At 29.5% G+C, this 19,495-nt stretch overlaps 1 protein-coding gene across 1 annotated transcript in view; it reads left to right on the top strand.

Annotated features, from left to right (window-relative positions):
* Positions 1-368: 368 nt before the first annotated feature.
* Positions 369-19,495, top strand: part of LOC113547784 (nuclear receptor subfamily 1 group D member 2-like) — a 95,013-nt gene continuing 75,886 nt past the window's right edge. Inside the window, exon 1 of the mRNA XM_026948281.1 lies at positions 369-464. The gene's annotated coding sequence lies outside the window, so the exon portion shown is untranslated. The remainder of the gene's footprint in view (positions 465-19,495) is intronic.

Below are 19,495 nucleotides of genomic sequence, written 5' to 3'. Positions count from 1 at the left end.
TTTAATTCACTTATACTATTATCAACAATTCCATTATCGTAAATTCCGATGAAGTTATAAATCTATATTAAACTCAACCAACACATACCGTGGTTAATAGCGTTAATGCTATATTCCGTGAAACTCGGTATCGAGTAATCCCGATATTTTCTATTGGACAGTCTTATAAAGTTATAATACGAACACGGCCTACCGTCGCGTCTCAATCGCAATCAATCGTTTTCACTTTGTTGTTCTGAGTGTGTATTCTTATGATTTATAATAGTATATTGTGCTGTGTGACGACGACATTTCGATTTCGACCGATCTCGGATCTGACAATATGTTTTCGTAAACCATTCCCATCGGCTAGCGGCTGTCGTTAAATCTTGAACTTGTCGTTGGCGAAATGCATTATCCACCAGCATAAGGTTTTCGTTATACAGTGTCGTGCTGAAGAATTGAATATTATATACAATTTAAAGGTTAGTGGTTACATATTTCCGACATTTTATTACCTAAATATAGAATATACCTATATTTAACACGTCGCGGTGTAGTGGTAACGGGAATTAAGATGTGTATTATCGTTGTGACTGCGCGGTAACCTCTAGAGACCATACCACATATATAACAACAATATTTTATTTTAGCTATCATTGGCTCCCTTAGTGTTAAATTATTAGTGAATTTCAAAAAAAGAAAAAAAAACGTTTTATGTCTAAGAGTGTGTGTTATGTAATATAGTTAATATTATGCAGAAGAGTGATTAGAGCCACAATATTCTGATGAAATATGTTAGCTACCTATTTTTCGAGAATTACGTGCCAAATAATAACATTTGTAAATTTATATTATGTTAATAATAAATATTGGTAATTATCATTAGACCATTTTAATTTATATATATATATATCTTTAATAGTTTAATTTATCTAAACCTAACACATTGATATAATCCCGGCAAATCGGTTTTATTTTTTTCACTAATTTTAAAGTTAAATATAAAATTTTAATATAAGCAGATAACATCGTTAATCTCTTAAACTTTTGAGGTGTACTAGAATAAACTACAACAATAATAACGTTGAACAATTATTGCAAGAAATAAAAACTTATAATCAAATGATATCCACCATAATGATTTCTTGTTATTAATATATACTATTCAAAGGTTTAAAAATGTATTTTAGGACATAATTAATCGTATTAGTCATTTTCAACGTGTGTCGATTTCGGGAAAATAAATAAATTAGAAGTTACTAATATCTGCAAATACTTATAAAACAACTATATTTAGTAACACTGTTTCCAATTATTTTTATTTGTATTTCCAATAATTCGTTATTTCATTGAACTCCGATCAAAATATCAATGGAATATAAATTTCTTATAAATAAAGAAATTAAATCTAATAATATATTATTAATGTGTTTTTTGTGAAGTAAAAAGAAACATATAAAGGCCATTTGGATCTTGCAGTTTCAGTGTTTCTTTTTTTAGTCTTGTTTACATTTGCAGACTCGGTCTTGGTCTTGGACTTGTAAGTGTTAGTGCCGTCTCGATATTGGTCTTGCTTATCCTAGTCAAAATACTAAATAGAAACTTCCAGGTATTAATATGTATGACACACTATGTCATGTATCTTTCAAATAAACAAAACAGTTTTAAAAATAGTTTTATCAATTAATTACTATATGGCAATTAATATTAGTTTCTTCCTAAAAAATAAGATGAATAGAAAGGGGCTTCATATGTGAGCTGAAGAATGCGTGGTTTTTATTGAGCACCAACGTGAAGATGAATGAATTAAAAATATTTTATTTGATGAGGCATTACAATTGTGTGTATTATATTTTACTTAAAATATTAATAATTTATAATGTAATTGTATTATTTTTTATTTATTTTCTTTTACATTACAATTGTTTATATACAGTTTTACAAAACTCTGAAATCTCAAATAAAATATCGAAGGGAGTTAACGAGCAAGGAGCAAAGGCTTTTAATTATACAGTGTGATTCAAAATTTATAAAAAAAAAAATATATGATATATTTAACTAATGTAAATTTTTTGTTCGAGATAAATTTAAAGTTTTATGGATTTTATTTTTAATTTTAGTTGCACATCACTAAGTAGCGCATGTTAAAATAATTCCTAAAAATAATTTAAGATAACGTAAAATTTAAAAATAATTTTAGATATCTAAATAAAAAAAACTTGTATCAAACACTTTTCTTTATTTTGAATATTTATATAAAAAAAATTTGTAACATACATTTCGAATTTGTATAAATATTTTAGGTTTTAGTTTCGAGTGCAACAGTTATATCCACCGAAAATAATAACTATATGATATCACTAGCGATTATTAACTCAGGTTCGGCTGCACGTATGTATAATATATTTACAATATTTTATTGTATCGACGGTATCCACAAATATCCAATGTCCATATGTATGAATTATTATAATGCCGCATTTGTTCGGGTTTATAAGGTGTCGTAAATGGAGCGTATGGGTCTTCGTTCTATAGCGCACTTTCACACGCGTAGACTAACAAACCGCGAAAATACGAGAATAAATGCGCGAAGACGATCATCTGTCGTCGTGGACGTGCACGTCGTTAAACGCGTTTGTCTCTGAACTTATGTTTATACAGACACACGAGTGTATGTATGTGTGTGTAAACTATACACACATCGCACACATATATAAGCACATATGGTGTATACGGTGTGGACTGTGGAGAGAAAATAGACTTAGACAATACTAAGACAATACTATATAATATAATAATGTAAACGCGCACTATCGTAGGGTAAGCGTACGTCACACGCAGGCACGAGATCAAAACGCCAAAGGCTAACGTCGATGTCAACGATCATATCTCCGTCTCATGTATTTATGTACACACTTAAACGTCATGAGTATATGTGACCGTTTCCTTTCTCCTATACCTTTATGATGGGCTGCTGCGGTGGCTGATTTATCGGGAGCGCGGAGCGTCCAAACTGCATATATATATATTATATTAACGGGGTATCTATAGATTCTGGACTAAAGTAACTACCGAAAGGAACATAGCATGTTTAACGACTTAAATTATTATCTGTCATGTACTATTGTAGAGCCCCCAAAAGAAACATTTTACATTATCATATATTTTTTTTACTGTGTTTTATAAGTTCTGTGCGTCAAAAATATACTGCAAGTGTAGATGAATCCAAAAACAAATATATATATATATATATATATATATATATATATATATTTTAATGTAATTTAAAAATAACTGCATTTATCAATTATATAATTGTCAAGATTTTATTTTTTTTTTATTATTTACATACAGAGTGATTCATCCAGTATAGGTACTCACCCCTTGACTCCTATGGTTCATTTAATATTAATTTATTATTATTTTTGGATATTTTTATATACCTACTTTTTTTTTTTATTATTATATTTTTATTTTTATTTACAATCTATATTTAATATTACAATGAGTAAATTTGATAACAAGAATTTTTGGCATGAGTTCACATAATAAGAGAAAATATTCACTGATATTACTATTGATTATAACTAGTACTATTTATAATCAATGATATTACTCTATATATCTACTTTGAAACTATATTTTCATATTCTTGAGATTTTTCTACCTAGTCAGTCGGTATGCGCGAAAAGTGATTATTTTCTTTTGAGACAGGGTATAGTTTATAATATATAATAATAAAGTTGCGTTGTAACCAATAAACGACTGATGCACTGATGACGATAAAGACAGAGTATTAGCAAACTTACATTTAACACATCATATACTCGTAAATTTCAAATACACTATTATTAAGCAAAAAGTTCTCATTAATTGTCTATACGGCTATACTGCCTATATACTTAAGACATCTTACAATAGGGTGTAGTAGCTATGACGTCCGCTTATAATAAATCGTATAAAAACTCTATAATACTTACTTTATATTCAACGATTTTTTCTCAAGTTAATATATTCGCATATTACATTATATGTGTTATTGTACACGATCGATCAGATATTATTTATGCCACATTATTATATGAAAACGGGCACGCAGATGATGACGGATCCCTGCGGTGCGTAAAGATCAACAGGTTTTAATTTTATTTTATTTTTGTGATTTTGGATATTATTATTCCCGTAGACATTTCCCACAATATTTTTTTTCAATATCACCCACGCTGCGGCAACCGTGTTCGAATATTTAAATTACATCATACGAATACGCGTTAAACATGAAATCTGTGTACATATATAATGTTTATATTCCTATTTACGTGTGCACGCATTTCGGTGTCGAATCTCCCTAGTTATTATTTTTAGATATATATAATATACGCCTGAACGCCTCCATACAGCAGTCTGGTGACATTTACCCGCCGAATTCGATGTTCATTTTCCACCTGATACGTTAGCTTGAATTAATTTTCTAAAATAAACCTATATATCATGTGTAATCACCGCAACAGACCTACAATTATACCGATTTATATATTATTACATTTACGTACACGTTCCGTGCGGAGTAATTGCAGCAGCGTTTGGCTTATTACCTATATATTCGACTTATACGACAAACCGAATTGATTGATTCGATTATTATAAATTATAATATAATTTACTCATTACACTATTATATTATATTATGAGTTATGATCGTTCTCAGCGGCACGCATATTCATAATTATCCGTGTAAAACGATAAATATTGGTGACCGAAGTAATCATTTTATACCATTATCGTACCATATATATCGCACAATTGCGTAAGATATGTGTATGTTATTAAATCACGTTAATTGATAGATTATTTAAAATTTACCAAAGGTTATTTTTTTTAATGGTGAATTTTACGTTACTTTAAATTTATATTGGTAATTTTATGGTAAAATTAAAAAAATTTAAAGTTATAATTTTATCGTTTATCTATTTATTAAAATTCTTCATTGAACATAATAATATAAAAATATTAAATTTTACATTTTTGTATAAAAATGCAATATGCATGTATAGGTACTTATAGATATAAATATAAATAATAAATAATAAACATTTTTTTGGATTTATTATATATTTTAACGTTTTAACACGCACGTGAAAATTCATAAAAAATGTGTCCACCCAATAATAACAATCAAAATAAAAATAATTTTTAAAACCTAGACTTGAAAAGAATGAGTTGGGAAAAAGTTTTTGACGCGATAAAGACACGTGAATTGTGACATTACAGATTGTGGGTTTTATTCTTATTTAAATTCTTAATAGTCCAGCAAGGTTAACAATTGTTCACATTCAATGTATTTTACGTTAAAATGTATTTGATATGAATTATCATAGATTATTACATAAGTTCGAAGAACTATTTCTGTATTCAGCGAAAATAAAAATGTTCCATAACTATTTTTATTTTTAAAAAACGTATACGTGAAGTATCATACAAAACGATGGATAATCGTTATAATATAGGCATCATGGTGGTCTAAATATAATTACTTCGAGGAAATAGATAATATTGTTACTTACGCTTATCACATGCTCGAAAAATTTTATATTCTAACAATATTACATTATCCTTTAACGCAGTTCATTAGCTATGAAACATTGTTTATTTATTATTTGTATTTCAAATAAATCATTATTGTCGTTTTTTTCGTTACAATACATTATTTATGGAGGCAAAACAATTTGTAAGCCAAAACTTTATTTACCATATCTAATCGGTTTTTCTATTTGATTCACACGGCTATATTATAACATATACTGCACACGCGCGTTCCTTGTATTTTTCATAAATCGTTTTCGCTAAAATGTTCAATATTTTACGGTTTTTTACGACGCTCTATAACATTAGTGTGTGATTTAATATACCACATCACGCTATTCGTTTCCGTTTAAAATCTGTAAAATCTCTACACGAGTTATTATGCTATTAATAATAATATCATTATTTCCATATATCCGTGTAATTTATAATATTATAATTGTTGTATACATTATTACACTGTGCTGCACTCGATGGCGATGAAAACAGTATGATTATTATACATTCGTGTATCAACCCATAAAGGCTACCTGCAGGCTGATTATTATTTATAAAATCCGCGTGAATATTTCAAAATTCACCGTAACGATTTCAGCCACAATAAATTATATTTCCATTTTGTTTTTATTAAATATTATGCCTATATAATTGAATTAAATCAGAACGTATACATATACCCATATTATGAGTGTATGAGTGTCAGTGTGTGTGTAGAAATATTAAACTAATTTGTGTATGGTCTGAATTAATTATGTTACGGTGTATAGTTTCAATGTTTATTCATTAAGCGTTACACAATATTTCTGTATATCCTTCATACTTGATTTAAAATAACATTTAGTAAGAAATTATTGATGCGATAACTTATTACTACTGAATAGACACATTGACGGATTTTCGCAATTGTAAGAATTACACAAGCCGATATATTGAACCAAAGCCGTTTGAATAAATACTAAAAAGAAAAATCAATACATTAATTAATCACAATGTACGATGTTGACAACTTGAAGATGAGCGCGTGTAGGTAGGTTAAAGTGTTTACTATAAACTGTCCTCCGTGGCACTGCGTAAAAATGTTCAACTCTTTTAAGTACCATTAAATTGCAACTTAGACGTATAACAGAATAACAAATATGACCTAATTAAAAAAAAAAAATACATCCAATGGGTTTTAACGTGTACAGGTAACATTTACCGGTACATATACGATGTACGTAAACGTATACGACATTAAATTAAGTGCAGGGCTTTAAAGGATTTCAATTTAGCTTAACCAGCTACGACAGGCTTAAAATTAAAAAAAACCAACGTTTACTATAATTCTCTTAAAATCTAAAGGTGTATTCGTATCGAATACATATTGTGACGATTTGAGCTAATATTTTGAACATTTAAATTTCATACAATTGTTATAAAATTAGATTGCATTACCTACATGTTTTCTGCAATAAAACTAAATGAGAGACTATTGCCTAGTATTATCCAAAAAAATCCGTAGATACTTATATATCTAATATCTATTAGCGCACCTATGACAAAAAGAACTAAATTCAATCCATTTAATTTTTAGGTCAACAACCAATAAGATTCAATTTCGTTAGATAAGCCATACCGTAAAATGTACCGTTTATCTTTACCAACCTTTATTATGTGAATATAATAACACTTTATACATATAAAAATTAAGGTAAAATAAATATTATAATATAAATGGATGAATATAATACGACTAATACGAGTGTAATATGTCAATGATTTGTTACGTGATCAATCAAAATATAATGTTAATCCGTACCTATACTGAACACGGATTTTGGTACACAATTATTTCTTATAAAAATAATAATTTTTTTTTGCCTTACAAAGCATATGATCAAAAATATAATAATAATAATAAAAAAAAATTACATTCGGGCATGTCAAGATAATTGCCAAGTGCTATAATCTAGAATATAAGCTTTTCGACCATATGTAGTGTACGATTTCCGTACTCGTGTAGCCGTACTGCAAATACTCGTTTGATCGCTTGACTATATTTTTTTCTTAACCGATTTTCAATAACTCGAGCAGACAACCGAGCGAATCGGGTGTGTTCGACGTTATCTGAAGTGACGCTAAATTTACCGTCTTATACGTCTTTTGCAATGTATCATAAGCTATATTATAATATGCACCTATTATTACTATATTGCTCTCAATGCTCTCTTGAATTAAAATATGTAGAGCACCGACGATTAAATATATAATAAACAGATCATGGTTCTCATTATAAATAATATAGTACTATATTTATTTCAGTATTTCACGCAGTTGTTCCCATGATTTACTCAAATTTTCGAAATACATACACTATCAATTTCGAATATCCACATTTAACATATTAATATATACCTAGAGTGTGTTTACGTTAATAGGTATCTCTAAATATTTTATTGGAGGATAACCTTGGAGTGAAATTTGTTTTCGGGAGGTGGAAGGGAGTAACGAAATACACTTTCTAGAACAATTAAAAATGTCTAACCCTTTTGGTACGTTCGTACGTTGTACAAATTACTATTTTAAACGACTATTTGTATTAAAAAAATAAGTTAAAATTTACGAATAATAATCCCTGTTTTTAACAAAATAGTAATCACCATGCCTATTTTATTCGAGATATTTCCGATATTGTTAAATGACTATTGGTACATAGAGCTGAAGAATCTAAACTAACAATTTTGTAATCCGTTAGTTTTCAATACATATAAGAGGTACTTTAAATTATTTTTTATTTTATCTTAAAGGTATAATTAGGGTAAATTATGAAAGCGTAATATAGAAGTTTTGAAAACAGATAATACATTGGTTTGATTAATTTGTAAATCTGTAAAAAAAAGTGTTATTTTAAAAGATAATTATATTATGCATATACATGAACCGAACAAGTTAGAAATTTTAAATTATCCTTAAAATTTGTATTTTAGAACCTATTCATCCTTTGACATCTCGCGAAACCCAATTTCATCCTGCTGAAATTTCTAGTTGTACCTCTTAGCTCAAACACACTGCGCAGTATGGACAGTATAGATGGGTATGGATACGAATGCATAATATTGTATCTATACGTAATGTAGGGCGTAAAAATAAACCTTCGTGAGAACAGTCACTATAAGAAAACAGTATTTTTTCCCTTTCGTGTATCGTTATATGTTCTCTTCATTTTTTATGTACGAACGATAATAATTTATGAACTGGTTTGAGAAAGACGGCGACGGCAGCCGTGCAAAACTAGATCATTCCCTCAAAGTCAGCGCTGCTGTGTAGCAACAGCAGCGGCAGCAGTATATATAGTGGACATGCTCGCAATTTGTTGATGGAGACAAATAGTCCGCGTGCAAAACGACGGCGACGGCGACGTGAGCGGATACCCGACAACGGCGTGCGGGGTAAAAATAATAATATATATATATAACGATGAAGATAATAATAATAATAATAATAAATAAATGAAATAAAAAAAATAAATAAAACACGGCATAAATCAATCTCGGACACAGCGAACGGTCGCGTCTCTCAACGGTAATATCTCTTTACGTGCGCATATATATACCAAAACTGGATCGATTTGATCGATATATACATATATGACTATATGAGTAGCGTATATATATATTGTATACGAGTACTGTATCTATAATAATATCTGTGTGTGTGTGTAATATAATAACGCGAAATAGAAGATGAAAAAGAAGAAGAAATAATATAAATGTGTGTGTGTGCGCGCGCGCTCGCGCGCGTTTATGACGTGATTGCAATAACCTATGAGAGACGAAGAGATATTAAAGAACCATCTGCCTGGCGTAAACGTCGCGATACGAATTCCTTCGCACCGCCGTCGATGCGGGTCACTCTTCTTTATATATATTATTTATTGATTTTTCTCCTTTTTATACACATTTTTTTTTGCCCGTTTGGAATAACGCGCATCGCCGATAAATAACGAACGATATCAATTTGCTCGGCGACACGTCGTTTTGCTTTGACTAACGCCATATGCCAACTGGTTATCTCATACACAAGCACACAATATATGTATATAATATATATTTCACACACACACAAACTATGGTTGAAATACGTATTTGTATAAATAGATTATAACGGCGCGATATTAAATATGTTAAATTGACGGATTTGTATTTATATATAGCACCTATATATTATGCATATATTATATTATTATATATGCAAAATATATATGAGAGTCGAGGAGTACCTGTTTAGCGAGCTGGTATGGACCTGCACTCAGCGGACCATATAATATTATAATGTACATCATAATAATATAATAATATAATATTTATGCAGTATGTCTAATACATTTTCTTTTGTTATATTTTTTCACTAGCACAGTGCAACATATTCAAATTCGTCACCAATCTTTTTTTGGGTGCATATATAGTCATCATTAGATAGTTATTCAATCCTCTATTTAGATGTCTATTATTTTCAAAAATACGCAAGTCTATAAAATAATAATAATATTATGTATATTGTATATTATAATATATAAGCAATATTTATAATAATTTTATTTGGAAAAGCTATATACTATAACTCCGTATACAATTTAAAAATAATTTAGTAAAATTTATATTTTAGTATCTATTTTTAATATTGTCTAGTGTCGAATAGAACCGCTCTAAATGTTTAATTATTTATTCAACTGCGTAGTATTAAGATATTTATATTAATAAGACTCTATATAAATGTATTTCTAGTATCTTGTTTTGAATTTTAAATATTACGAGTGTATAATAATAATATTTAAATGGAAAAATTAATATGAACAATTGTAACTATACAAGGTGCATCACGGAGATATGAAAATTTTACATTAAAATGTCATATTTTGAATGTGTCAGATTATTGTGATACATTCTCTATATGTGTCTAGGTACTATCCCTAACACAGATGGACGGACACAACGAAGGTATAACTGATATAAGGGGTTCTAAATTCATCATGTTTAAAAAAACTAATACAGTTATATAATACTTTGACCATAATTAATAATGGTACTTGATACGTAAATACATCGTAAAATGGGCTTTTATACAAGGTGTAATAATTATTTGTTCAACAAATCATACGTACATCTCATTATATAATATGTGTTTTCTTGGAACTCTTTCAAAAGCATAACATATTGCTTAGGCGAAAGTTTACATATTTTAGTTATAATATTTGCAAAGTATTCAGCGCATCAGTGAATACCTATATAGAGTATAATGAGTATATATAGACACAGGTAATTCCACTAAAAAAATAATTATTAATTTTCAATACTTAAATAAGAACTGCGTATATATATATATATACATTTATTATAATATAGACATCAAATTCAAACTATTTTCCCGCTTAAATTTCTCTTTAAATGTTGTCATATATGTGCCAAATTTACTTTAAGTCCAATATAAATGGTATTCTGTACTTATAATACTCATATACTCTACAATTTATCATACGAATGCAATAAACCGTTAGTTTGTCATATACTCATATGTATATAATATATAAGCTGCGTGTGCATTGAAAACCCCTCTTCTTTTTATTTTTCAATAATATTATTTGTATTTCTTGTACGTCGTACGTTATGGTAAGTACGTGATTTGCTGTATACACTATTCACTTATATATAACATAAATATATTTATATGTGTGTATGCGTGTGTATTATTTATTTTCATATTTTGTAATATTCTTAATTATTGCTGCACTGCACCTATGCATAAGACTTGAATTTTTCATTAAATATCTATATTCTATACTAATATTTTCTAGATATGAAATAAATTTTGGCTATTTTATGGATGTAGTGTCCATAAAAAATTGTATAGTTTTTTTTAAATATTGCATATTCTTGAAGATTAAATATACCTAATATTACTTTGATTTAATCGAATATCATCATAGATTATTTTTAACACATTCGTGTTTAGACGATTTGTAATTTATAACTATATACCTATATACGGTGTCTGCCAAAATGTTGTCGTTCTTGATATGTTTATTTGGATCTGATATCATGGAAATGGATTTTACACTAAAACAGATTATAATATTGTCATAAATATATAGTATTATCCATTAAACATGTTGGATTCGTATTAAAACAAGCGACAATTACAGTTTGAATGTTAATGACTACGTACTTATAGCCAAACGCGCGTTGACTATGCAAATTAAAGTAATTTAAAAATCGTGGTATATTTGATAATATATTCAGAAAATGTCAAATAAAAATTATGAAACAATTTACGTTTCGTGTATTATATGCGCATTTATACAAAAAATAAATACACATAATACGTAATACGTACCTAGTACTTACATATTTATGCGTATATGAAGTAAAAATAAGATACATGGTATTATTTTCTACTTTGCGTGACGCGCACTTTACTTATTTGTTTATTGTATTGTTATATTTTTCCACATTGTGATTATTATGTAACATTGACCCTGTAACACATTAATTAATTATGCAACTCTATTTTTAATTCATTATAGGTATTCAATTAATGATATGAATGTATTTTTCTTACCATAGCTGATCTGATACTATTACGTTTTTTCTGGCAACAAAAAATAATAATTATCGACCTCTGGTTAATAAAAAAAATAATAAAATAATAAAACCGGTGTGTAATATATTTGTATCATTGTAGCGTAGCCAAAAATACAAAAAGAGGTGTGGTGAAAACAACTAAATTTTTTTATTATCAGCATATACTGCACTTATAATAATAATAACGAAGTAATCCGTGTAGGTATGTCTGTTTGTGTTGACACGTACAGGAAAATTTAGATTAACGTATTTGGCACATGTTATACACAGCGATTGTGTTTGTGCATGTTTAACAAAAGATTTTAATAATTCAATGATTTAAGATTTTTTTTAAAACATTTAACTCGTAAATTTTACCAAAAAAAAAAAGATTTCGATTACGATTTAAGAATATTTCGTAATAATTACGATTTTACTATTACACTTATTACAGTGAATACAAATATTCTTTGCTCTTCCAATTATTATTAGAGATTTTTAGGCAGATAATTATACTTATGATATATGTATAAAGGGCCATATGGGTCACGAGTATATTATATTTAATTAATAATTTATACTATTAATAATTATACTTATCGATATCGATTCGGTCCGACAGTATGGAAAAAAAATCGAACGTACGTGATGCATTTATTATAAGAATAAAACTTAAAACAGGATAACGGAATAAGCGAGCGGGCGTTCAAATCTCCGATAAAATATATGATATTATAATATTGCAAAATTCAGATCGGTCTTTATTTCTCACCCAAAGGTATATATTATATCGTGGGACGGAACGTAATAAGATGCACGGCGGTGACGTACCACTGTACCGGATGAGTATAGATTTATTCGGTTGACGGCGATTTCTCTATATGTGTTTCCGACATGTTATTATAATATGTATATATATATATACATAAGTATACGTGTGACGCCCCCCGGGATGATGGTTACAATACACTTATATACATAATACGTATACAACCGGAAAAAAAGCACATCGCTAAAACAGCGGCCGGATTTCTTGGTTCACGTGACCTTTGCCGGCGGCGTACATCGCCGTTGGTGCGTTATCGCGAAGAAGCGACTATATAATGTAATAATAATACGGGGCTATAAAAATCGAACTCGGGCCAAACGTCGTGACATTCTTAACCATATGAAAGAAAGTATATATATATGTACATTATAGAATATTATTAATATTATATATACTCTGCCAGCTAGACATATACACACATGACATATATATATATATATATATGACACTTTTCGAGATATTAATATAAACACACATATAGACATGTATATATAAGCACATATATGTATATATACATACACACACGTGTACAATAGACTTACTAACAGTTATAGCCATCATGCCCTGCGCGTTCACATTATGACCCGGCGGGGAAATAAAAAAAAAACGGCAAACGATGTTCGCGGACGATAATTAAAATAAAAAAAAAAATAAAAATACGACGAAGACCGGTGACGACAACGGCGGCGACAGCGGCGGCGCTTAACCTTTTTCACCTATCCGCTCCGCACAGGGTCCAGTTTTAACGTCCCGCTCACGATTTCCCCGCGTTCGTTCCATTACTTCGGATTCACCTTCCTCACCCACCCACTCATCCACACCATCCACCAATGCCCCCTCGGGATTAATATAATAATATAATACCGCCGGCAGCGGTCAAGAGATGAATATGCTTATAATATTATCAACTATTTATAATGTATATTGATCGTCGCATCTCAGTCACCACAGCTGTATGGATATGAATCTATAATATATACAATATACATATTATATTAAATACCAAACAAATATACGTAAATGTATATGGAGGTTTATGTGTGTATTATAGGTAAGTTTCCAAGTCTCCCCTTGAGTACAACACACATTATATTTGTATACACACGTTCATTATTAGTGTTTTGCGGGATGCTGTGTAATTTCTAAATTGGCTGCGACCTTATATTATATCGATTTTTATAAGCTCAAGCGAGAAGGCTTTCTCCTAAATACGAAAAATGGCGTATGCGTATTTTTTCTACAGTTATTTTTGTTTAATCATCGTCCGAGTGTGTATACTTTCTTATTCGTCCGTGGCACGTCGATAACCCTTTTCTGTTGATAAGGCTTGTTTTTAGTGTTTTTACATACGCCCCTACGACCTATACGCGCGAAGTATCAATAACATTCGTTCATACGCATGCGCATGTGCCTGCTGTACATATAATAATATAGGTAGTTGGTATATTGGTGTATGATTATGATGAGCGGCACGCCCGCGGTATATAAACCTACGAAATGTCATACGTCTTTCATGTCATACAATCACTTGGTTTTTTCTTTATATATATACATATGAACAGCAATAATATTTTTAACAATTTTTATACTTAATATATATAATGGAAAAATACAAGTTTCGTACAGACGTCAAACGTATTATGTATTTATAAATCGCCCGATTCAATATTTATACGCAAAATGGAATTCGACGGTATTTAGTCGATAAAATCTCTAAATTCACGTCTGTATGGACGTTGTAGCTGCAGGTGCAGCATCACGATTGTCCCGAAATCTAAAATGACAATGTGAACAATATATACAGTGTGATTCACCAAGCATACTCATTCCTATTTTTTTTTTTACTTAATAATGAATTTATTCAAATTCTAATTTTTTTTTAAATTTTACAATATTTCCAAATTTTTGAGATTTGTTGTACTTATTCGGTTATGTTAGGTAGTATTACTTAGTCCTTAAAAATGGTTCAACAAAAATATAAAATAGATGTATAATATCGCGGGTCTATGTAGTATTAATAATACTTCCACTATTTTTATAAATTATGTCTCCCTTATTTTCCGATCCTATATCGTAGACATATAATCCTTACTATTTGGCGATATATAAATAAAAAACTACTTTTTCCAGTTTTGATATTGATAATCAAATTTTCCACTAAATGATTTAGTGTATAAGGAATTAAGAGTTGTAATTTTAAAAACAAAAGCTTTTATGTCCACAAGTGTATAGAATTCTCTATAAGTAGTACAAAAAATCTCAAGAACTTAAAAATACGATCTTTAAGATCTTTAAGTATATTTAAAATTTCTATATACAATTGTATTATTGAAGAAGAAAAAGGAGCATGCTTATACTTAGTAAATCACTCTGTATACTCTTATAAAATATTAATCTAAAAAGAAAAAACACTCAAACACGTAAGAATATATTGAAGACGTATCGCAACCGATCTTCTGCGGGATGTTTGGTGAGAAAACAGATGATGAAGAGACGAAATATATATATCATTATTGCGACTCGTTATTCGTATACATATATATTATAATATAAGACCACAGTCACGTCCAATTCCGCATAAATCCTTTTTTTTCTTTTTTCTTTTTTCGACTATAATATATTATATTCTCATCATTAAATATATATATATATATATTATATAGGTACACCGAGTTTTCGGAGTACATAGAATTTCCAAAAGCAATCCACGCGTCTGTCTCGTTTAAGGTATTATACATATTATTATATTATACACGTGCAAGTCCATCTACATAATATATAATACAGGTTCACGTGTACCGTTCATTTGTTTAAACTGAACATTTTGCGTTATTGTACTCTTATTATTCGCAAAAACACGACAGTTACTCGTTTTATCTATATTTTAAATAATATATCGCATAGTAAATTTCCATTAACTTATTTACCGGCTCGATTATTGCCGATCGTTATAAGTAAACGCTGTAAACATATAATTATAATATTATTACGGGAATACATGATTTCGGCATTATTTGTCTTAAAATGCTGCAACAAAAATGTTGTAAATGTTGTAATATGTTAATAGTATACAGCGATGGCGTTCGTGAACTTTGATACTTTTTGGTTGATTAATTATCATGATATTTAATAAAATATGCGTACTTATTATAACACTCATTAATCGTTATAGATGATAAGATTTTACAATTAAATTAATTTTATGACTTTGTTTGAATGAGATGCAAAATGTTTGTTAATGGTCACTGCAGTAGGTAAAATAATATCAAATAATAAGAACTATTTATATATTTATGTATAAGGACGTAATATATTATATTTTAAATTTAGACGAAGAAACTTGAATATTTAAGAATTTTTTTTCTCATTTTTACGACTGTCTGACGAATTAAACAGAATTTTCAATTTCTCTGATTTGTATTTTACATGTATTTTTCCAATAAAATAATTGAAAATATTACCATTTTTCATCACTAAATTACTTTATAGGTAAACTCGCGTTTAACTGCCGTCTTATAATCAATATGCACTATAAAAAACATAAAAATAATTCCGAGTGCGACAAATATTAAAATGTTAATTTGTTACATAAAACGTTTTAGACGGAATATATTCTCGAAAATAAACATGTTCATTTGTTCGTGTTTAACTCCAATAAAATTTAACAAAATACTTATCAGGCTACGTATTGGCGCCATCTAATTTTTGTGAGCCCAATTAGAATTTGATGATATGATTCAAGCGTATTTGCATTGTATACACGTATCCATTATAATTTTATTGACTTGTAAGTTATATTAGTTGTCTATAAATGATTATTCGTGGCGTCGAGTTCCAGAAATATACAATAAAGGTATAATATAATTTCTAGATTCCAAATAGAAATTGATTATTAATATGTGTGTAGTTGAAATACATATACCTACGTCGAGTGCAATGACAATCATAATATGAATTATGTAATAAAAAATCAAATCATTTAGATCAGTTCATAATAACAATATGTTAATGTAATTTTTTTTTTCGAACATTCAGTAATTCGTTTCATGTCACTGTAGTATATATACATAACACAATCGTTTTTTTACAATATTATACTATGCAGAGGTACTCCCTAAATCATATTACGACATACAGTACTAGTAGTACTACAGTACTGCTCTATTGATAAAACATAATTAAAATGTGAAATATCATATTCATGTCGCGCCGACGCATTTTGCCGGCCAGCCAGCCAGCCGGGCGATCGATGTCATTGAACTTTAAATTGTACGCGTCTTCGGACTGATTTTTAATAGTTCCACATTGTAATATGTGCTCGTGTGTATGTATGTGTCTGTGTATATGTATTTTATTTTATATTTTTTATTCATATGAAATTTTCGTCGCATTAAGACAGGTTGTTTGGTGAAGACGAGAGAATAAGAAAAAAAACTAGAACTGGAAATAATTTCAAAAGTACAAAACAGGATTTTGGGGCGAATCGAGATCGCGATAAACCCTGAAGATGATCCTAATTGAAAAACCGGTCGCCGCCGCCACGAGTGGGCCGTGAAACAAGAGTGACCCGAAAATTTGTCACCTAACAACCGGATTTCGTAAGAGCTGATTTCTCTAAAGCTTCTTTTCGGGATCGAGATCGATAAATAATAGTCAACCTGTTCGTCGTCGTCGCCGCCACCGATTCCATCGAACAACACTCGGATTTCAGATGTATGTTATCTTTTTGTATTACAGTATATTCAGTATAATACCATTATAATTATTCGATCGATCGTTTCAATGTACTGTATGTATGTTTAGTATATTCTATATAGGTATTATAATATATATCTATTATACGACAGTGACAGCACCGATGCAGATTATATTATTTCGTAGCGATCGTTGTTTTCAACATCGCTTTCCCGGCCATGTATATACATTATACATATATTATATATGCTCTACATCTATGATACATTATAATTCTATGACTTTGTGAAGGCTATTTTTTAAACCTAGCTATGTCTGAATCAAAATTGGTGGGCGGGTCCAGGTGCGTAAAACTGTAGATCGATGAACATGAATTAAAATGTATTTAATCTAACATTTCATACTATTTATGAAAGTATAGGTTACAGTCTACAGCTAGGCCTTCTAATCATGACTACACAAAATATAACTAATAAACAATGATAATATAACTATAATACATAAACTATTTAATTAGACTTAATTTTATGACTTAACAATATTTGAAGCATGATATTGTAGACGTTTTTAGTATGTTTAGGTCTTAGCTAATTATTCAATTTCTTTATTCTAAATGAAAGTGGTTGAGTGAAATGGAGTATTAAAATAAGTCTATAATTGCTGTACTATTATTTGACTAATTCCAATGAAGTGGATCTATTCAAAGTATTCAAAAATGTTTACTTACTCGTATATTAACATAATTTAATGATATATTCAGTAAAAAGGTAAATAATTGAAACTAAAATAATAGTACTGTAGCTGATTTGATCCTAAGGAGGTGATGATGGTAGGTACTATAAGGTATAGGTATAGGGTCCATACTATAGACGATATCTGGACTTAAAAAGTCTTCTTTTTCAGATTTCTGGAAAAAATTGTTCTTCATGCCATGTCATTATAATAATTACTTATTGTATTATTGTATATAAATACAAGTTTTTGTCGGAATCTTTCGTTTGCTGACAAGCACGCATAGTATAACTGATATTATTATTGTAAGAACGAGTCATCGTTTGTCGCCGTCATTGCGATCAGACGAGTGAGTGTGTGGGTGTTCTGACGATGATTGGAGAAAGTGTGCCTATACACACACACACACACACACACACACACACACACACACACACACACACACACACACACATATATATATATATATATATGTATATGTTGCACGCATATTATATTATTTATTTTATTCTTCTATTCGTTTCCGAAGATATATATATATATAGATGGTATACATCCCGCGTATATACACACGACGATTAATTATTATCGTATCGGCTATATTATACACGTCGTTGTATAATAATATATAATATATGCATAATTAGAGGTGTCTTGCTCGTCTGTCGTGCAGGCTTATACAACGGCAGCAGCGTGTTGCGTATAACAGCAGTGTATAACATATATATATATAGTTATTAGTAATATATAATATTATGCAGCGGTTTGATATACGCGTATATTATTATTATGATATGGGCGCGAGCGAGCGCGCGCGCGCGAGGCCGCTGGGTGGCCTTTGTAGAACAATCGCACAACGAGTCGTAAAACATAAATCCGTTCTAATATGATATTTTATTGCGGTCGTATGTCATTTAGCGCCCGGCTCCCGGCACAATAAAACACAGTGTTGTAAAAAAAAAACTCCGCACACACGCTTAACCATATAATATATATAATATATATTATACACGTCTTTACGCAGGTGTATGATAATATATAATAACAATAATATAAGAATATGTACAGTGGGAAAAAA

This window comes from Rhopalosiphum maidis, chromosome 1, assembly GCF_003676215.2.
Source record: "Rhopalosiphum maidis isolate BTI-1 chromosome 1, ASM367621v3, whole genome shotgun sequence".
Lineage (NCBI taxonomy): Eukaryota > Metazoa > Arthropoda > Insecta > Hemiptera > Aphididae > Rhopalosiphum > Rhopalosiphum maidis.
This window is presented reverse-complemented; position numbering and strand designations above follow the sequence as displayed.